This window comes from Leptonychotes weddellii, chromosome 9, assembly GCF_054177405.1.
Source record: "Leptonychotes weddellii isolate Sample4059 chromosome 9, ASM5417740v2, whole genome shotgun sequence".
NCBI lineage: Eukaryota > Metazoa > Chordata > Mammalia > Carnivora > Phocidae > Leptonychotes > Leptonychotes weddellii.
The window spans coordinates 13,932,582-13,952,211 of NC_138377.1; the positions used below are offsets into that span (position 1 = coordinate 13,932,582).

The 19,630-nt window shown below is 39.9% G+C and overlaps 1 long non-coding RNA gene across 1 annotated transcript in view; it reads left to right on the forward strand.

Annotated features, from left to right (window-relative positions):
- LOC145723239 (uncharacterized) overlaps nucleotides 1–19,630 on the forward strand; it is a 126,506-nt gene that overhangs the window by 27,602 nt on the left and 79,274 nt on the right. The window contains exon 2 of the long non-coding RNA XR_014148163.1: nucleotides 5,689–5,787. This is a non-coding gene — a long non-coding RNA (uncharacterized LOC145723239). The remainder of the gene's footprint in view (nucleotides 1–5,688; nucleotides 5,788–19,630) is intronic.

Below are 19,630 nucleotides of genomic sequence, written 5' to 3' on the forward strand. Positions count from 1 at the left end.
GTGCAATCTGACGGGGGGATTTGTTTTTGTTATAAGGCTCACTGGACTCTCCATAACGCGTGAAAGAGAAAAGTTTGACTCTCGTTTGCAGCAAATAACTCTTTAGATGATGATTTCTGCTGCTTTAGGGTCTTGATATATGTGCAAGGAATAGGTAGTGGGGTTTGATTTGGAAGAATAAAATCGATTAGAGCCTGCCCCTCTGGTTCCCCCACCTACCTCCTTTCACCACCACCCCCCACCCATATCATATATTCACAATACACTAAAGTTGCTCATTTCAACATCTCTGTAGAGGATTTAAGGCTGCTGACTTGGCAGGTCAGATCCCACGTATCTTGTTGCTGGTCCTACGTTGCTGTTGTACCAAGGGAAGTAGGAGGCTTTGTAGAAAGAGAAGAGAGATCATGGGCTTTAAAGCCAGCCAGGGCTGGGTTCAAATCTGGACTCTGCTATTTTCTAGCTTTATGATCCTGGTCAAGTGATACAGTCTTTCTGACCCTCAGGCTCTCATCTATAGCATAGAGGTATAGATGAGAGGTACAGCACTAAACCCATAGAATTCCTAAGAGGTTAAAATGATGTGTGTATGATGTGTGATGAGGATGAAAAATGTGTGTAAGACATTTGGTTCAGAAAAAAAGGGGGGATTTAATAGATGGTAGCCATTATTACTAATATCACTATTGCTTATTTTCATCCCTGGCTTCATGAATTTTCTTTCAGCTGTTTTCCGAAGCCCTTACCCTATAGACTCAGCCACATATGTCGAACTCCTCCTCATGCTCAAATCCTTCACTTGGCAAGGTGCTCAGCCCCTTAGCTTGCAGATGTGTGGAGTCTTGCTTGATCCTTTCTTAATAGCCTGGGTCCGTGGCAGGCTTTTATTCCTAACCCATGTTGAAGCCCCTCCCTGCAGGAGGATTAGATAGCTCTATCTCCTTGAGTGCATGTGTGGCCATGTGATTTACTTTGACCAGTGAAATACAAGCGAAAGTGGTGTGTTATTGCCAGGCAGAGCCTTTAACCTGTGGGTGGTCATTTTTTACCATCTCTCCAATGACAGAGCCACATCGGGATGGATCTTCCCAAGGCTTGGGTCCTTGAGTGGCGGTGATGAGAAGAGCCTGGTGACTATGATAGAGGTAGTATGAGTAAGAAGTAACTTTTCTGTTATAAGCTGAGAGGTTTTTGATTTATTACTGCAGCATAACCTGGCCCATCCTAAGTGCTATGAGCCTCATCCTTCAATTCTAGCTCCAGTTAGAGTTCTCTTTACCTGCCAACAGCTCCATCAACCCATGTGGATCTTTGGTCCCTGTCAAGTTGTTCTGCCCATTCAGTGACTGTCAAATGGGTGCGTAAGGCCACAAGCCAATGGTTCTGCTCAATCTATCTTTTCCTCCCACTTATTATACTCTGACTCTAGCCTGCTAAAATCTGCTCTAAATGTCAAAATGAATTACACACAGGTGTAAACAAAGTTGGGGCTGGGAAGGGTGACCATGGGATGCTTCATTTCTTCTACTCTCCCTACATTTCCCAACTCTCATTCTTTTTGCCTGGTGCTCAAACTTGACATGCAGTGTAGTTCCCTACAGAGAGGCTGGGGCTACAAATAGGCAGGTCTGGCTCTGGGGCTGCCAGACAGAGGCTGCATTGCTAATCTTGGGCCATTTGTCCTCCCTCCAACTACGCTGCTCATGGTGATCAGGGGCTGTCTGTCTGTCCTTGTCTGCCTCTTGAGCTCTCTGTGTTTTCCTCACAAATACAGTGTCCATCATCTTCATATGTAGCCTCAACCGTGCTTCCATGTCTCAACACTATGGTTGGGAGAACTGAGCAGGTGCTGTCCTACTGTTTAGGTTCAGTGTTGTCTGCCTTGCCTCTCCTGATGCCACATTGAGCTTCTGTCCTGTCTCTGAATGCCTCTTTGGTTTTTACCCTGGACTCAGAATCCTTCCAGTATAAAGCCTGCTTCCCTGTTGCAGTCTCAAGGATTATAACCAGTACTCAGAGCTGAACTCTTTGGCCTGAGCCCTGTCACTTTGATGTCAGTTAATTAGTGGCTGCAAAGAACAGAAACCATCTTGAACAAAAAAGGGTTTACCATGAAGCTAAACAAATCTTGGAACTAGAAAAAGAAGGTCATTGGAAACCAAGGGAGCTCTTAGTTTCTGTCGTAGGATCTCTATGTTTCAGCCACCGATTGTTGTATAACAAAATACCCCAAGATGCATTGGCCTAAAACAATGAGAATACCTTATTTCTCATGATTCTGTGGGTTGGCCAGGTACTTCCTCTGCTTTAAATAGTGTCAGCTAATGCCCTGGGATGGCTGGAAGTTCCAAAACGTCCTCCCTTTCTTGAATGACAGTTAGTGCTGGCTGGGACTAATGGCCAGGCCTTTGGTTCTTCTTTGTGTTCTACTGCCTTTTATCCTAAATGATTATCCATATGCTATTTCATGGGATCCCTTTATTAGCTGGCACCTGAGCTAGGGAGCCTTCTGGGACTGAACTCACATCTATCGCAGTATGAGTGCTCCAAGAGGGACAAGGAGCCAGGATTTCTGCTTTCAGTACTTGCCGTTTTGTCATTGATTGCCTGAGCAGACAGGTGCTGTTCCACATTTTACCTCTGCTGGGTCAATTACAGTGATTTCAAAGGACATAAATGTGTCTGACAAGTCTCATTGGAAAGAAAATTCCTTCAGATTAACAATAAATTGATCTGATTACGCAATCCTGGTATCATTCAGAAGAAAAACGCAAGGCTGAAGTGGAGTGGCAATCTTTATTCATATCTATCTGTGAGAAAATGGAGTGTAAGGAAAGCTTGAGGCAAGGAATGAAAAATGTCTGCTCTCTGATGGCCAAAAAATACCCGCATCTCAATGATGCTGCTACTCAGAGATGTGCAGGACAGATGTTTAGAAACTATTAAGAGAATTGCAGACTTACTGATTTACCTTTTTGTAATAAGGCAAAGGTCTCAAGATCTTAATATTTGGAACCCAGATGGGAGGTGGCTTTGCCCTTTTGTTAATGACTATTACGTTATTTTTAGGCATTTTTGTGAGCCTGGTGAAGATCAACAGAGTGGTAACCTACTCTGCCTGTGACCTACAGTAGGCTTGACATGCATGTTAGTCACACCACCTAGCAATGATGGGGAGAAACTAATTGATTGGCTTAATAGAGACAGAGAGATTACACTCAATGACAGGGTAACTGTTGCTCTTGATGGATCACCTCTGTGGTAAAGACTTATCTGACTCTCCCAGGCAAAATGACTCCTTCCTTCCTCTCTTCTCTCACAGTGCCCTGGATTCACATCTGTTAAAACACTTCTCAAATCTGTTCAATCAAATATTTATTCAGTCCTTATTAGATGTCATGTTCTGTGCTAAAGGGCAGTAGCAGTGCGTTAATTCATCATCTCTATCTTACTGCATTACTTCACATCCTTACCAGCTCTTTCCAAGAATATAATCCTCATCCCCAAGAAATTTATAGTCTGGTAGGAGATTGCCATAGATGATGTTGATTAAAAACCAAGCCAGCATTACTTCCATTCTTCTCTGCTGGAAGAGACCTCATTTTGTTCTGTTGTCTCCTCCTCCATCCCATGACTTAGGCAAGATCCCAATTAATACAAACCCATCATGGCCAACGAGTGATTGGTTTGTGGGGGGGTCATGTGATTCAACATTTGTCAACATAAAGGGAACTTGGCAGCAGAGCCTTCTAGGAAAGATTTCTTCATTGATACAAAGAGACACAGGGATGTAGGATATTTTCATTTGTAGATTTGATGCCTGGAAGTGCTATATTCACTTATTCCTCAAAAGGAGAGCTTGCCTTCAGGCAAGCCAACAGGGTAGCAAAAAAGGTGGAAAGAACCTGGGTTCATGATGCTATCTTTAAGTTGTTCAAATAACCCAAACTAGAGGTATCCTACAGTAGGATATCTGTTATGGTGCTTATGCCAGTTATTGGCTGAATGCTTACTTTCTAATATAGGATGGAACTGATAAAGGGTAAACTTACTGTAACAATTAAGGCAGAATATGAGAAACACAAAAAGAGAGATACAAAGTGCTATAAGAATTCAGGAGGAGGTAGTTCAATTCACTGGAGTGAGGAGAGACAATAAGAAAAATCAGACTTACAATGTAAGTCACACATAGGCAGCACATTTAGATCATAGGAGGTTTTGGGTGTGTGTCTGGCTTACAGAAAATTTTAAGCCAGGTGTAAAAAAATAGGATCTTTCCTACAAAAGTCAATATTTATTTTTGCATACTTTGCTCCAGTGCCCACCTAGCAATACAGGCGGGGTTTGGGGACTGATAGTCCCATCGATGGGTCCTATGCTTTTCTTGATGCCTCCTGTCCTTATGTCTGCCCCCTGCCTGGTTCTGTTGGTGTTTGATCGCTGTCTCTATGAAGGGAGAAGATTTTACTGCAGAAGAAGCTATTATATTTGCTATTAGTGAGAGTAAAATTTATCAGAATAATAGTGAAATAAGCCAGTAGGTTTGGGATAGAAAAAAAATGGAATATATCTCCCTTCCTTTCTTGCTCTTTCCTTCTTTCTTTTTTCTTTTCTTCCTTCCTTCCCTCCCTCCTCCTCCCTTCCTCCATCCCTCTTCTTTTTCTTTTTCTTTCTTTCTTTCTTTCTTTCTTTCTTTCTTTCTTTCTTTCTTTCTTTCTTTCTTTCTTTCTTTCTTTTTCTTTCCTTCCTTCCTTCCTTCCTTCCTTCCTTCCTTCCTTCCTTCCTTCCTTCCTTCCTTCCTTCCTTCCTTCCTTCCTTCCTATTACGAGGGTAAAAGTAGGGGAGTGGAAGCATTTGAAGGCATTTAAGAGTTAGAAAAAGATCCATTTGACCTTAAGCCTGTTTCTAAGCAGAAAGATCGAGATCATTGTGTGTTGAGTGCAATGAAACTTTTTAATAAAATGATTGATGCCCATGGAGTCTGCTATAGCACTTGGTCTACAGGATCCCTGAGGTACTATATATCCTAGATCTTTATTTTCCCAAGCACTTTGAGTATGAGGACACATTATGGGCTACAGGATCTTGTCGTTATATTTAATATATTATTGGATTTACCTACTAAGGTAGAGGACTGATTAATATAAATACAACGATCTCATCCTGGAAGGAATTTCTTTTGCAAGAGTTTGACAAGAAGATCCCCTTTTTATCTGGACAATAAAATATACCAATTTCTCAAAACTGTCATGTTTGGCCAGTTCATCTGGTAAGAGAATGGAAAAAGGGAGACATTCATCAATTTTATAATCTGTAGTCTATCACCCTGACCAAATCAGGAGGAAGGGTACATGGAGAACATATTTGGAAAGAAAAGTTATTTTCAAAACGTCTGGAGTAGGAAAACAAATTCCATCAGCTCAATTTCAACAATATATGCAGATAAGATTTTGCTCTTGAGAAGTCTCCATTTGCCCCCATTAGCTATAAAACTTTTACCATTAGCCAGCAATAGCATATTAGAATTAGTAATGTGGCTTTTAAAAAACACAACAGTGGTGTAATTAGCATATTAGTATAAGCTTAATGATTTTAAAATGGAAAAGCTAGTGATGTGCTTTTAAAAAAAATCTAAGAAATTATCTAAACAAAATTGGCTCCCTTCCATTCTTTCTGCTTGTTCTTCAGGTAAGAAGTACTGCTGCAGATGGGAATACCTGTAAAAACATGAAACAGATCTTGAATTGATTAACAAATGAAGTCCAGAGTAAACAATGGGAATGAAAGGTGAGTGTGTGTGTGGAAGAACAGAGCAGCCTGGCTTTAGCACTATTCAGAAACACTGAATATTTTCTTGAACGTTTCATTTGGGATACCAATTTAGCTACAAATAGCTAGAAGAATCAAAAAGCTTTTTCCAAAATTCAGATATAGGTGTGAAAACCGAAAGAAAGATTCCATGCTCAGTGAAATTCCTCTAAATGGCTGTCAGAGTTCTCATGATAGAATACTTAGAATTTTAAAGGCATTATTATTTTTCACAAATAAAAGTTAAAATGGTAAAATAATATGTCATTTTCCTAATAAGACTGTACTGGCAAATTTGAAGCCTAACCTAGGCTTTGATGGACAGCAGTAGGTATTCAAAACAAAGCAATCTGGAGCATGGTGCCAGACTGCTGGTCTTGTCTCCCAAATCCCTCTTATTAAATGTGACCCTAAGTGTTTTACTTAACTTTTTGGTAGCTCAGTTTTCTGTTTGGTAAAATTAGGCTGTTAATAGTACCTCATGGGTTATTTGGAGGAATAAGTGTGATGACACATGTAAGTGCTTAGCACTGTGCATGACCTGTTCATGTGTTCAGCAGTCAACACACAGGAAGTGCTTATTAAATATCAGATATTATTGTAAGGATATCTTATATTTGTAATGTTTGACTGACTTACGTATTTTGAGACTATCACAAAATCTAGAAAACATCTACCTCTGTAAAGATAATTTTGCATAGAAGGGGCTTAGGAATTCTCTGTTGGATAAATATATACATGTATGAATTGGTCAATTTTAGCTTTCTGGCTCTGTGTGTTGATATAAGAAAGATAGGTAAATTGATATAAAAGTTATTTGAATAGAAGAATGCCATTTTATGGTAAAAATCAAATAACATTTAAATGTTATTTTGCAATCAGGAATACCATTAAGTCCCTTTGTATTTTACGCATCACAACAAAATCAACAGACATTTGAAAAATGGTATATTTGTGCACAAGGCATTTTTTAATTCAGTGAAGGATATTTGTTAAGAGTTGTGTGCTCCCTCTCAGCGGGTTGGCTAGGTGGGTGATACCACATACGTTCCTAACTTCTGAGGATTTTCTCACTTGTAAAATGGGCATATTAGTAAGACCTACCACATAGGTTTGTGGTAAAGATTAAATAATATAATTCAGGTATATCATTAGCACATTTCCAGATACATAGCAAGAGTATGATGTCTATATTATGACAGACAATGCATGGTGTACATGTGTGTTATAGAATTGCTCACTTGAGTTCTGCCAGCTTTGTGAGCTCTCAGCCTCCAGGTTGGGAGCTTGTGGAAGGAGCCAGCAGTGGAATGTTTTGGGTTTGAGTCCTAGCTCTTCTTTTGCTCGCCAGCAACATATACCTCATTTGCCAGGGAGGTTTACCAGTAAGCTATTTCTGAGTAACAAACCATCCCAACATTTAATGGCTAAAAGGAACAAACATTTAATTATTACTCACACTTTTAAGTGTTGCTTTATTGCTTTTTCTGGTTTGGGCCATCTTGGCTGGGGCTCAGTGTTTTAGGACAGCCTCACTCATATGTCTGTGGCCTCAGGTGGGACAATTGGCCATTTGGAATGGCCAAGACATCTCTCCACATGGTTTCCAAACCTCTAGGAAGTCAGCCCAGCATTATTCACATAGTTTTGGAAGGGATTGCAGAAAGAAGGGAAAAGCCTAGTCTGCAAGAGCTTTTTTAGCTTCTGCTTGCTTCACATTTGCTTATGTTCTATCAGTGAAGTCAGATTCATGGCCAAACCCAGATTCCAGAGGCACAGAAATAGACTTCATTTCTGGACTGAAGGAGCTGCAAGGTAGAAACATACAAAAAGGGATGGGAAAGGTTTGTGGAAATTTTGCTTCCTACAACAGAAAGCAGTTTAATTTCAGGATTTTCCGAGCTTATTCTCTTCCATTCAAGCTGAGCTTCAGATACTTTGATTATTTCTTGTTGGTTGTAAAGGACATTTGGAATCTCTTCTGAAATGGGTATTCAACTCAATTCCAATGTGGGACCATAAATTCCTCATTATCTTCCCCACATTTTGAAGATGGCTTCTGAACATGGTGAAATGCAATACTTCTTTTTCATATGTATGCAAATAAAGTTTAGACAAGCAAAATAACTGACAATGTATTAACTACTATATTCCTTTTTGTATTTTAGTTTATATTTGCCAATACATCAATACTTTCACCTTCTAGTATCCAAATCCACATTTATTATCTCATGTTTGCTAGTTGTCTCTCTGTGATTGAACTGTCAGCCTGTGGTCATGGCATTATGGCACTAGGCCTTCACCTCTCCTGCATCCATACTCTTGCCATGGCCTCACTGTGAGCAGAATAAATTTCTCTGCTCTTTGATTTGGGGTTTGGCCATGCGGTTTGCTTTGGCTATGTGGTTAGAAGTGACAGTATGTCAGTCCAAGACTAGGAGACTAGGCTTTAAGAGGTATATAGACTTGTTCTCTCGAGTCTCTGCCATTGCATAAGAACATGTTCTGTGAGCCTTCTGGTTTGAGATGAATGAGACACATATACAGCAAAGCCACCACAGGTGACCCACAGACCTGGAAGAAGTAGAGCTTCTCCAAAAGCCAAAAGTGGGCGGACCTGGCCAAGCTTGACCTTGAACAGTCTAACCCTAGTGTACTGAAGACATGTGAACCATAATAAATAATTGCTATTTTAAACCACTGTGCTTTGGGTGGTTCCATATGCAGGAGTAGGAAAGCACAAGTCCCTGGAAGGTCGGTTATCGTCCATGATGTAGTAATGGATACACAGTAGGGACACAAGATACATTTATCTGTTGGTTAAAGTTTGCACATTGCATTAGCTTTCTGTTGCTGTCTTAACAAACAACAGCAAATTTAGTAGCTTAAAACAACACAAATTTGTTATCTCATTGTTCTATAGGTTAGAAGTTTGACTGTATTTCCCCTGGGCTAAAATCAAGGTGTCAGCAGGGCTGTGCTCCTTTCTAGAGGCTCTAGAGGAGAATTCATTTCCTTGCCTTTTCCAGCTGAAGGCTGCCTACATTCTTTGGCTCAATAACCCCTTCTTTCATCTTTGTTATGGGCTCAATTATGCCCCCCTACCCAGTTTGTATGTTGAAGTCCCTATCTAGTACCTTTAAATGTAACCACATTTGGCAATAAGGTCTTTGAAGAGGTGGTTATGTTAAAATGGGGCTGTTAGGGAGGGGCCCTGATCCAGTATGACTGGTGTCCTTCTAAGAAGAGGAAGAGATGCTAGGGGTGCACGTGTACAGAGAAAAGGGTGCCTGAGGACCCAGAGAGCATGAGGCCCTGCAGACCAAGGAAAGGGGCCTCAGGAGAAACCAAACCCACTGATTCCTTGATCTTGGACTTTCAGGCTCTCAAATTTGAGGACATAAATTTCTGTTGTTTAAGTCCCCTAGTCTGTGGTGCTTTGTGTGGCAGCCTGAGCAAACTCAAATGATCTTTGAGGCCAGCAACATAGCATCTCTCTGACCATTTTTCCCTTATCAGGTCTCTCCAGCCAGGAAAAATGGTCTGCTTTAAAAGAACTCACAGGATTAGATTAGGCCTACTCAGATAATCCAGGATAATCTTCGATCTCAAGGGACCTAATCCTAATCACATTTACAAAGTCCATTTGTGACCATATCACAAGTTCCAGGGATTAGGATGTGAGCATTTCGGGAGTGAAGGGGCATAATTCTACTGACCAGAGACATAGGAGGTAGTCTTGAGATTCTATGAATTCATAGTCTGACCAATAATGAATGAAGTATTAATGTCATTTTGAGAGACTAGTGCCACGAGAACAATCATTTAGTAGAGATCATTTATTTTTTCCTTGTATTTTCTCATTTCCTAATTCTAGGGTCTATGTCTTAACTCACATTTGCCTTCCTCCTTGATTTCTAGCAGAATGCATGAGGATTTAGTCCATCCACGTTTCTGCTATTAAAGAGCTTTCCACACTAAACCATTTCTTCAAATCTTGCCTGTTTTTACAAGATTCCCTCTAGCTCTTTCTGTCTGTAGAACCCTGCCTCTCCACTGAGGAATTATTAACAAAAGCCATCCACTGCGAGAAACTTTCTTCCAAATTATAAATACACTCCATGGAAAAACCTCCGTGAATCTTTTTCTTTGGAAAGCTTCATGCTGCTATTGGAAAGTGGGGAATGAATTGCATGGCATGCTTGTTTTTTTTTCATGATCTGGGTCTCAGAAGCTCTATTAAAAGTCTATTAAGTACCTTATCAGCTTCTGTTGGAGCCACAGATGAGAACTTCGTGTTGGAATTCATTTTCCACTCATGCCAATTAAACTATCAGAAGTGTGCTGTGCTGAATTTTCATATTTGCATTTGATAGCTAGGGCCAGCTGTTAAGTACTTTCCACTGTAAATTAAGTGTCATGTGCATCTTTAAATTTATATATTTAAACACATACCAAATACATGATGCTGGAAATATGCAAAGAAATACCAAACAGGAACCGCATTTTTGGCAGATTCACAATTGCACATTTGGCCATCAGTGAAACCACTCTACCCACAGTAGGGCCTAGGGGGCTGGGGGTCCTGGTAATCAGTGGATCACAATTCTTTTCTCTCTGGTCAGAAACCAACTTGCCTCTTCTTGTGACAACCTCTCACTCTTGAACACCTTAACATTCAGCTTTTGTATTCTGGAATAATTCCCCAGACACAAAGTGACAGTTGCTTTCCAAGTGACAAACACAGCCCCCCATCCACTATGACCTCTTCTGCTGTTTCTGCTAGGACTTCAGCTGGTGCTCTGCCAAAGACCAGAGTTTTTCGGCTTCTCAAGAATGTAATACTTCATGGCTCATTTGAAATTGAGTCGTCACAAAGCAAAGCTTTATGGCAGGAGCTGAACGCAGTATCCTGGGTGACATCTGGCAGTGTGTGATCTAAGGCACATACATCAGGGACTGGAAGTCCCCAGGGGCTTTCTCTCGTGTTGCTCAGCTTAAGCAGAAGGAGAGGAATGAGGACTTAAAGTGTCATGGGTTTCATGCTAGAAACATTTGGATTTACATTCTGTTATTTCAGCTGTCAAGTTCCTAAAGTAGATAAAGATGTTTGCAGTCACTCCATGAGACTTCTCTGTGCAGGATCAGATTTTTTTGTGGATTTAGAGAAAACAGCAGTGACAGAAGTTCAGCAAATATTTTTATCACTCTAACTGGATGTCAACAATGAGTAAGAGGTAGAGGAGGAGTCCTGCACACAAATGTTGCCTGTTTCTAAACACTCTGTTTTGTGTTGTTTGGCAGCTCATGGGTAGGACAAGAAAAGGAAGTTAATTCCTTTCTCTCCTGGTGTTGTGCACCAGGAGAAAATCTCCTTCTACTCATAAACACATGAGGACTTGTCAGCTGTGTTGGATCAGGAAATACGTTTTTTTCATAATTAGAGATTTATATATTTATTTTAAATTTATTATTATTATGATGATGGGGAGGGCGGAGGGCCAGTGGGGAAGGGAGAGAGAGAATCCCAAGCAGGCTCCACACCCAGCGAGGAGCCCAACCTGGGCTCGATCTCACAACCCTGAGGTTGTGACCTGAGCCAAAATCAAGAATCAGACCCTTAACTGACTAAACCACCCAGGCACCCCACATAAGTAGATTTTTAAGGAAAAATTTAAAAGTATTATTTTCTCCAGATGATCAGTATGCTGTTCGGGCTACTCCCGAGGACTCTTACATCAAAGAGAATATTAGGAGTTGTGGTAGTTGCACCTGTGGCCCCAATTTTTATCCTTCTCTACATCCACACCTTTTGCCATGTGAGTTTGCCTTTCCCATCCCTGGAAAGGCAGAGTTGGCTTCCCTGTACCATGTGATTTACTTTGGCCAGTAGAACGAGGCAGGGGTGATGGTATGCCATTTCTGAGCTGAGGCCTCCCAAAGCCTTCACATGCTTGTGTTTTCCTTCTGTACCTGTGTTGCTGTGTGCAACCTCCAACCTACCTACAGATGCGGGAGTGAGTCAACCAGCCCACAGACACAGGAGTGAGGTGAGTGAGCAAAGCTGAGCCCCGCCTAGGTCAGTAGACTCCCCAGGGATCTACATGAGGTAGAACAGTGAATGATTATTGTTTTAAATCCTGTTTTGTGTATTTTATTAGACAGCACGTTTATGGCAATAGCTCATTGACACTAGAGTGTTAACACTTACCAACATTCGATAGGTATTTGCAAAATGAATGAGTGAACAAAACTATATCCAGAATATTTCTCTGTGTGTATATGTATACACAAATGTGTATATAGACAAAAGCAAAATAATAAGACATACACACACCACAATGTACATTTTCACCTGTCTGCAGGTAGACCCCTTCCATGTTTTAGTTCTCACAGTTCTCTATTAAAAGCTGGTTTGAGATTAATTGGATGGTTGCCAAGCTCACCCTGTGTGAGAGGCAAGTCTACCTCACACCAGGGCTGTCCAGTTTTGTTGTCCCATCGAGTATGATTTCAATAACTGTGTGATTCATTTTCATATGTTTTGTCATTGACCAACTAGCTTTCCAAGCCACTAAGTAAAATAAGTAGTTTGCAGACAAAAGGACAGTGATATTGACCTCCTTCTCCCCACAGAAAGGAAATACACAAAATTTAAAAAATTTCCTTGGTGCTACTGACACTTTAAAAAAACACAATGTCTATTATAGGCAATATTAAAACTGTGCTGCAGAAAATGATCAGAAAAATTTTCTTCCACATAAGCGCTGTAATTGCACTTAAGGAGAATATAGAAGGATTAATTAATTTCCCTGCTCAATAGGAGTTTGATTCTGGCTTTAAAAGCTAAAATTGGAATTAAAACCTTGAGTTGATAATGGCATTTGAGTTTTCTAATCAATTACTCTCTCTAAACCTATTCAGCGCCATGGTTCCAAAGAATGAGAAGAGATGACACATCTTCCAGAAGTGAAATGAAGTGATAGTTGATAAGTTACTAATCAAGCATCTTATTCCTAAAACATTTTAAGTTTTTAAAAAAATTTCTTCTAGACTGCTCAGAGGATTTTTAATATACATATTATATTATAATATATATTATACATATATATTATATTATGCATATTTTTTGTGTATTAGGTTTATTATGTGTATATGTGTGATATATATCTGTGTATGCATGCATATATTCAATTTATATATAACATACATATTTGTTTGCCAGTTTTTGGTCATCAGACTGGATAGAATTCTAACTTGGTACAAATTACAATTCCCACTGGGTGTTTGGAAAGCCACAAGACTGTAGTTTTGAGATTAGCTATGATGGGGCCTGATGACCTTGACTCCCACTCCCTCAAAGATAGTGAACCACTAGCTCTTTCTCACATGTGCCTATTTTTAATAGAAATAAAGAGTGTCAAGGGAACTGGAATTTGAGGAGAACATGTCCTTGGCCATTGAACAATTGCCTATTTTGATCTTCTAGGATTTAACAGAAAAAAATAGTTGGAGTATTGTTCATTCCAACCAAATTTCAGATTTTCTCCCCCTCCAGGTCCTTGTAAGATTCTAAGTGCCTTATTATATAAGACCCAAAATAATCTGGGCTTCCTATTAATGAAAGACTTATTTTCTGTGTAACTATATATACTTTGTTAAATGTGTAAAAATAACAATGCCATAAAACATATGAGCTACATCTTAGGGGAACATGGGGAATAGGAAAATTTTCTTAGTCTTGATCTGACATATGTACCTGTAACTGCTGTCTTCAGTTGGAGGATTGGTAGAGGAAAAAATATTCAAGTCATCTGTTGCTGGAATGACCCAACTGATTGAAGGTTCAATTGAATGACCAATAACAGAATGACTTGAACAACAAATAGATCTGTAAATCATTTTATTTCTAGGAAAGTTTTGAATGCTAAGAACTATTCTGAAGACTGATTATGAGTGTACCCTGCTTACCTAGTGAATTTAGAATGATTTTAACAAATCACAAACTTGTATAGTGATAGTGCATATTTTGAGGGCTTTAAAAATAATCTTTCTTATGTGATTATTTAGGTGATTTTCCCCTTTACTTATAGGTTGTTTGTATGTGCATCTGAATGTTGTATGTGTATCTGTATGTGTGCATGCGTGTGTGTTGGGAAATATGAGTAAGAATTTAACACATTTAGTTTTCGAAAGTCATTGAAGAGACAGATTCATCTCAAGTTTTAGGTTTCTAACATAAATACATTTTATAGACAATATATTGCTTTTAGGGAGTAGAATGGATATTCTTCTTTGGGGATTACTTACTGATTTTCTTTAGACTTTAACAATATACAGTACTTTATTGCTTAGTTTTAAGCAAATCTAAATCAATAGTAGGTTATGCAAGCACACAGTGGATATATATATAGAGAGAGAGAGGCATAATCCAGAATACATGCCATGGTCATAATGAGAATTTGTAGAAATGCTCACTTTAGATGATCCTTGTTAATCAACACAGCAGAGATGTGAAGAAACAGAATGATCTTATATTTCCTCAATACTCAATTCTTAGGATAACTTATTTGTATTTTAACTTTCAAGTAGGTTAACCTAGAAGTGATTGTATTTTTTCAAATTTTATAATGGATAATGGTCATGGTCAAATTTTAAGACAGAGAATTAGTAATGTTAATTGGGAACCCTGACTCTGACAGCGATCTGTTTCTTTTTAAAGGTTATTTGATCTAACTTTTGAAATTAAAAATAGAAATATGCATATTTTTACCCACATCATGATATATAATCTACATCAAACAAGACAAAAATGCCTTGACAAAAATAATATATATTGGAACAAAAATGTCTACTATTTAAGTGCTTTTAGAGTGTTTTTCCTGATTTGGACAGAAATAGAACAGTTCCTAATGAACAGAAATATGTGACCAGATTTGCTGGCTTTTCTTCCCTTTTATGTTTATATGCATTTCATTTCTTTGAAAGTCCCACGAGACTCTGATCCTCACTTTCCTTAATGACTTCTATACACTGTAAAGGATGCTCTTCGTGAAGTGTGAAATTCATGGCTTATCTGTATAATAAGTGAAAATGAAAGACTGTTATATATCCTTAATGTTGTTGGCTTATTTTTTAAGTGATGAAATACAGGTTATGTCTACAGGGTGTTACCTCTTTTTCTACATTTTACACACGTTACCTTTATGCTACAGCAAAGTACACAGAATGTGTATTAATTTTTCCAATGAAAGAAAAAACTGAAACTCAGCAATGGTAAGCCAAAATCTGTATGATTACTAGGTCTCTGGCAAAGTTTACAGGTGGAATTAGGATTCCTAATTCTGTCTGCTTTCCACTCTCACACATTTATCTGGCAGCTAATGAGAATCTGTGTCAGTGCTGATCTTTTATACAACGGTGAGTAGCCTGAGGCCCTAATAAAGCGGTTGAGGGAACAGACCTGAGAAAGATGTATAAACATCCAAACCAAAGCAATGGACACATAAACTGAGTGTTGGTAGAGTCAGGGAAAGCTTTACTGAGTGATTTTCGAGGGGGTCCTTGGAGAACTCCAGAAGGTGGAAAGAGACCTTGATTCTTTCTCCCCCGTCCACATATCCAACCTATCAATGTCTCCCTCCACTCCGTCCCTTGAGTGTGTAGGAAATCCAAGCCTTTCTCTTCACCTCACGTCTGCTACCCTAGTCCAGGGCATCACGAACTCTGCCCTGGCATCTTCCAGACAGCTCCCCCACACTTAACCCTGATCATCGCCCATCAGTGGTTGTTAGCAACGTCTGTGGCAACATCATGGTGAATCAGGCCACCCCCTCCATGTCATCTTTTGGTGACTTTCCAACACTCTTAGGATAGGTTCAACCCTCATCATGCCTACAAAGCCCTGCACAATCTGCCTCTGATGCTTTTACATCCTCATGCAACACCATGTTCCTCCTAGCTTGTTCTCCCACCAAATTCTTTTCTATCAGTTCTTCCAAACGCTGAGACCAAATATGATGGTCAATTTTATGTGTCAACTTGACTGGGCCACAGGGTCTAGATATTTGATCAAATATTATTTTGGATGTTTTTGTGAAGAGTATTTTTTAGCTCTGATTAACAGTTCAATTGGTAGACTTTGACTAGGACAGAACCCTCTGTAATGTGGTGGGACACATCTAATCAGCTGAAGGCCTTAAGAGAAAATAGTCTGACTTCCCGCGAACAAGAAAGAATCCTGTCCGCCTACTGGCTTCAGACCTGAGTTTCAACATTGACTCTTTCCTGGATTTCCAGCTTGCTGGCCTACTCCGCAGATTGTAGGCTCACTAAGCCTCCACAAAGTATTGTGAGCCAATACTTTAAATTTTCTATTTCTTTCTCTCTCATTTTGTGTACAGATTATAGATACAGATACAGATACAGATATAGATATGTATGTATAGACACATACATATAACACATACACACATTCTGTTAGTTTTGTTTCTGCTCTTCTGAGAACTCTTACACATACCTCAAGACCTTTGTGTGGCTCTCATCCTGGGAAACCCTTGTATCAAACTCCTTCTCATCATTCAAGTTTCAGCTTAAATGCCTTTATGCTTTCTCTGACCCTTTAATCACAAGGAGATTTTTTTTTTTTAATGCACTTAAAAAAACCCTTTGCTTTTGCCTCTTAGTATATGCGATAATTTGTAGTCGTATATTTATTTGTGTAATTATGTGTGTCCCATCTGTATTTCACATGAGAGCACTGTTTCTCAACCTCTTTGTCATCATCACCCGTAAGGACCCTTTGTAGACATTTTTTTTCTCTAAACACCTACCACCACAAATATACTATCTGTTTATATGTACTGTATGTATATGTAAAGAGAGAAAGGTTTTTTTGCCCCTAACGGCCAATTTTCAGCCACTAGGGGATGATATCACTGGTGCTGGGAATTATGCGGTACAATGTGAGCTCCACGGTAGGCCATTGCTTCTCCCTTTCTCCTCTGTACACCCACCGCCTGGCCTGATGCTGCAGCATAGCAAGTGCTCAATAAAGATGCATTGAATAAACTGAATAAAGGAATTGGCTGCCTGGCAAGAGCATTCAGGAGCCAGCACCCCTGGGTGCTGCTTCTATATTTGCCATCTGTGGTCTCAGACAAACCTCTTCACCCTCATCTCCTCATTTTTAAAGTGGGAATAGTAACAGCTCCTAAATCATGGTATACTATGAAGGTGAGACAAGATCATCTATGCAAAGGGCTTAGTAGAGTGCCTAATGTAGTCAGTGCTAAATAATATGCAAAGAGGGGCGCCTGGGTGGCTCAGTCATTAAGCGTCTGCCTTCGGCTCAGGTCATGATCCCGGGGTCCTGGGATCGAGCCCCGCATCGGGCTCCCCGCTCAGCGGGAATCCTGCTTCTCCCTCTCCCACTCCCCCTGCTTGTGTTCCCTCTCTCACTGTGTCTCTGTCAAATAAATAAATAAAATCTTAAAAAAATTAAAAAAATAAATAATATGCAAAGAAAAATAGCTACCTTTGCCAGGTGGTATATGTGTGTGATGTTAGAAAAAGCTCAGGGTTGAGAAGAATGTTATGATCCACACCATCTCTACCATATTTCCCCGATTTAGAGCTGCCATTTTTCAGTCAATAACCCTAAGTAAATACCTGGATTTCCCAAGACGAGTTGCTTAGGACCCATATCTGTTCTGAATATTTCTTTTTTTAAAAAAAAAAATTACTATTTTTGAGAGAGAGAGAGAGAGAGAGTGCACTGGCAGGAGGAGAAGAGTGAGAGGGGGAGAATATCCCAAGCAGATTCCACGCTGAGCCCATCACGGGGCTCGATCTCAGTATCCTGAGATCATGACCTGAGCCAAAACTAAGAGTCTGACACTCAACTGACTGTCCCACCCAGGCACCCCTGTTTTGAATATTTATTATCATGGGGAGAAATCAATGTGCTGGGGACTAAGGGGGCAGTTCAGCGAGATGTGGAAGGACTTCTGATCACTGATCCCCGGGAAGTCACTCAAAAGCACTCATTCTCAGTTTTCTCTTCTGTAAAATAGTGATGATAATGGTGTCTGTCTTCCTGATTTATTTTGAGGCTTAAAGAAGGAGGAAATTAAAGTCTCTTGTAAAAGTAAAGTATGTTTGTGTTTGTAATAATAAGATTACTCCATATCTGATTGCTTGGTATGTGCCAGCTTTGTGCTAAACTGATGGAGAACCATCTGTTTAATTAATCGTCACCATATCCTGTCAGAAAGGTGTAATCATTTTATACTTGAGGATACTGAAGCTGGGGAAGATTTAGTTACTTGCTCAAAATCACATCGCCAGTAAAGGACAGAATCAAGATTCTTCCCTGGAGGGAGGTGCATGCCAGGGCCCACCTTGAAACTCACTACTCTTCGCTATGATTCTTTTTTTTTTTTTTTTAAGATTTTATTTATTTATTTGAGAGAGAGAATGAGAGACAGCACAAGAGGGAAGAGGGTCAGAGGGAGAAGCAGACCCCCCGCTGAGCAGGGAGCCCAATGCGGGACTCGATCCCGGGACTCCAGGATCATGACCTGAGCCGAAGGCAGTCGCTTAACCAACTGAGCCACCCAGGCGCCCTCTTCGCTATGATTCTAACAGTCACTGAGATGTTACAGGCATTTTGCTAACTGCTTTACCTTCATTTCAAAATTTAACTCACACAGCAGTTTTATGACTTGGGTGTTCTTAGTAATTTCTGTATAACAGATGAGGAAATTGAGACAGGAATGTGACAGTTAATTTTATGTGTCAACTTGACTAGGCGATTGGGTGCCCTGACGTTCTGTCAAGCATTTTTTTTTTTAAAGATTTTATTTATTTATTTGAGAGAGAATGAGAGAGAGAGAGAGAGAGAGAGCACATGAGAGGGGGGAGGGTCAGAGGGAGAAGCAGACTCCCTGCCGAGCAGGGAGCCCAATGTGGGACTCGATCCCGGGACTCCAGGATCATGACCTGAGCCGAAGGCAGTCGCTTAACCAACTGAGCCACCCAGGCGCCCCCTGTCAAGCATTCTTTCTGGTGTTTCCCGAAGGGTATTTCTGGATGAGATGAACATTTAAACAGGTGGACCAAATAAAGCAAATCCCTGCTCCTCAGGTGGGCCTCATCCAATCAGCTGAAGGCCTGACTAGAGCACAAAGGCCAACCCTCCCTAGAGTGAGATGGAATTCCTCTTGCCTAACTGCCTTCTTACTGGGACATAAACTTTTTCCTGCCTTTAGACTCAGACTGAAACATCAGCTCTTCCTGAGTGTGAAGCCTCTGGGTTTCCTTTGGGTCTCCATCTACTCTTCTGAGTCTCCTGCTTGCTGACTCACCCTGCAGTTCTGGGGTCTGGTCAGCTTCCATCACTGCATCAGCCAATTCCTTATAATAAATCTTTTTGTGTATATGGAAATCTCTCTCTCTCTCTCTCTATATATATGTGAGATTAAAAATCAGATGAAGATGAGAAAGAGGAAAATAATTCTGATTCCCTAAAAAAATATATTTCTCCTTTATATAACACCCTAAATAATAAAAAATTGGGTCATGTGTCTAGTATAATATGTATATATATGTGTGTGTGTGTGTGTGTGTGTGTGTGTACACACAGACTATGGGCACATATGTATATATGGAACATATCATTATGTGTGATTATATATATATGCACATAGATTGGTCTATATAGAAACATATATGTATTTATATGTATGTGTATAGCAAAAATGCAATATTTTCCAAAATTTTTACTCTTCTTTTACATATATTAAAACAGGAATGATATACT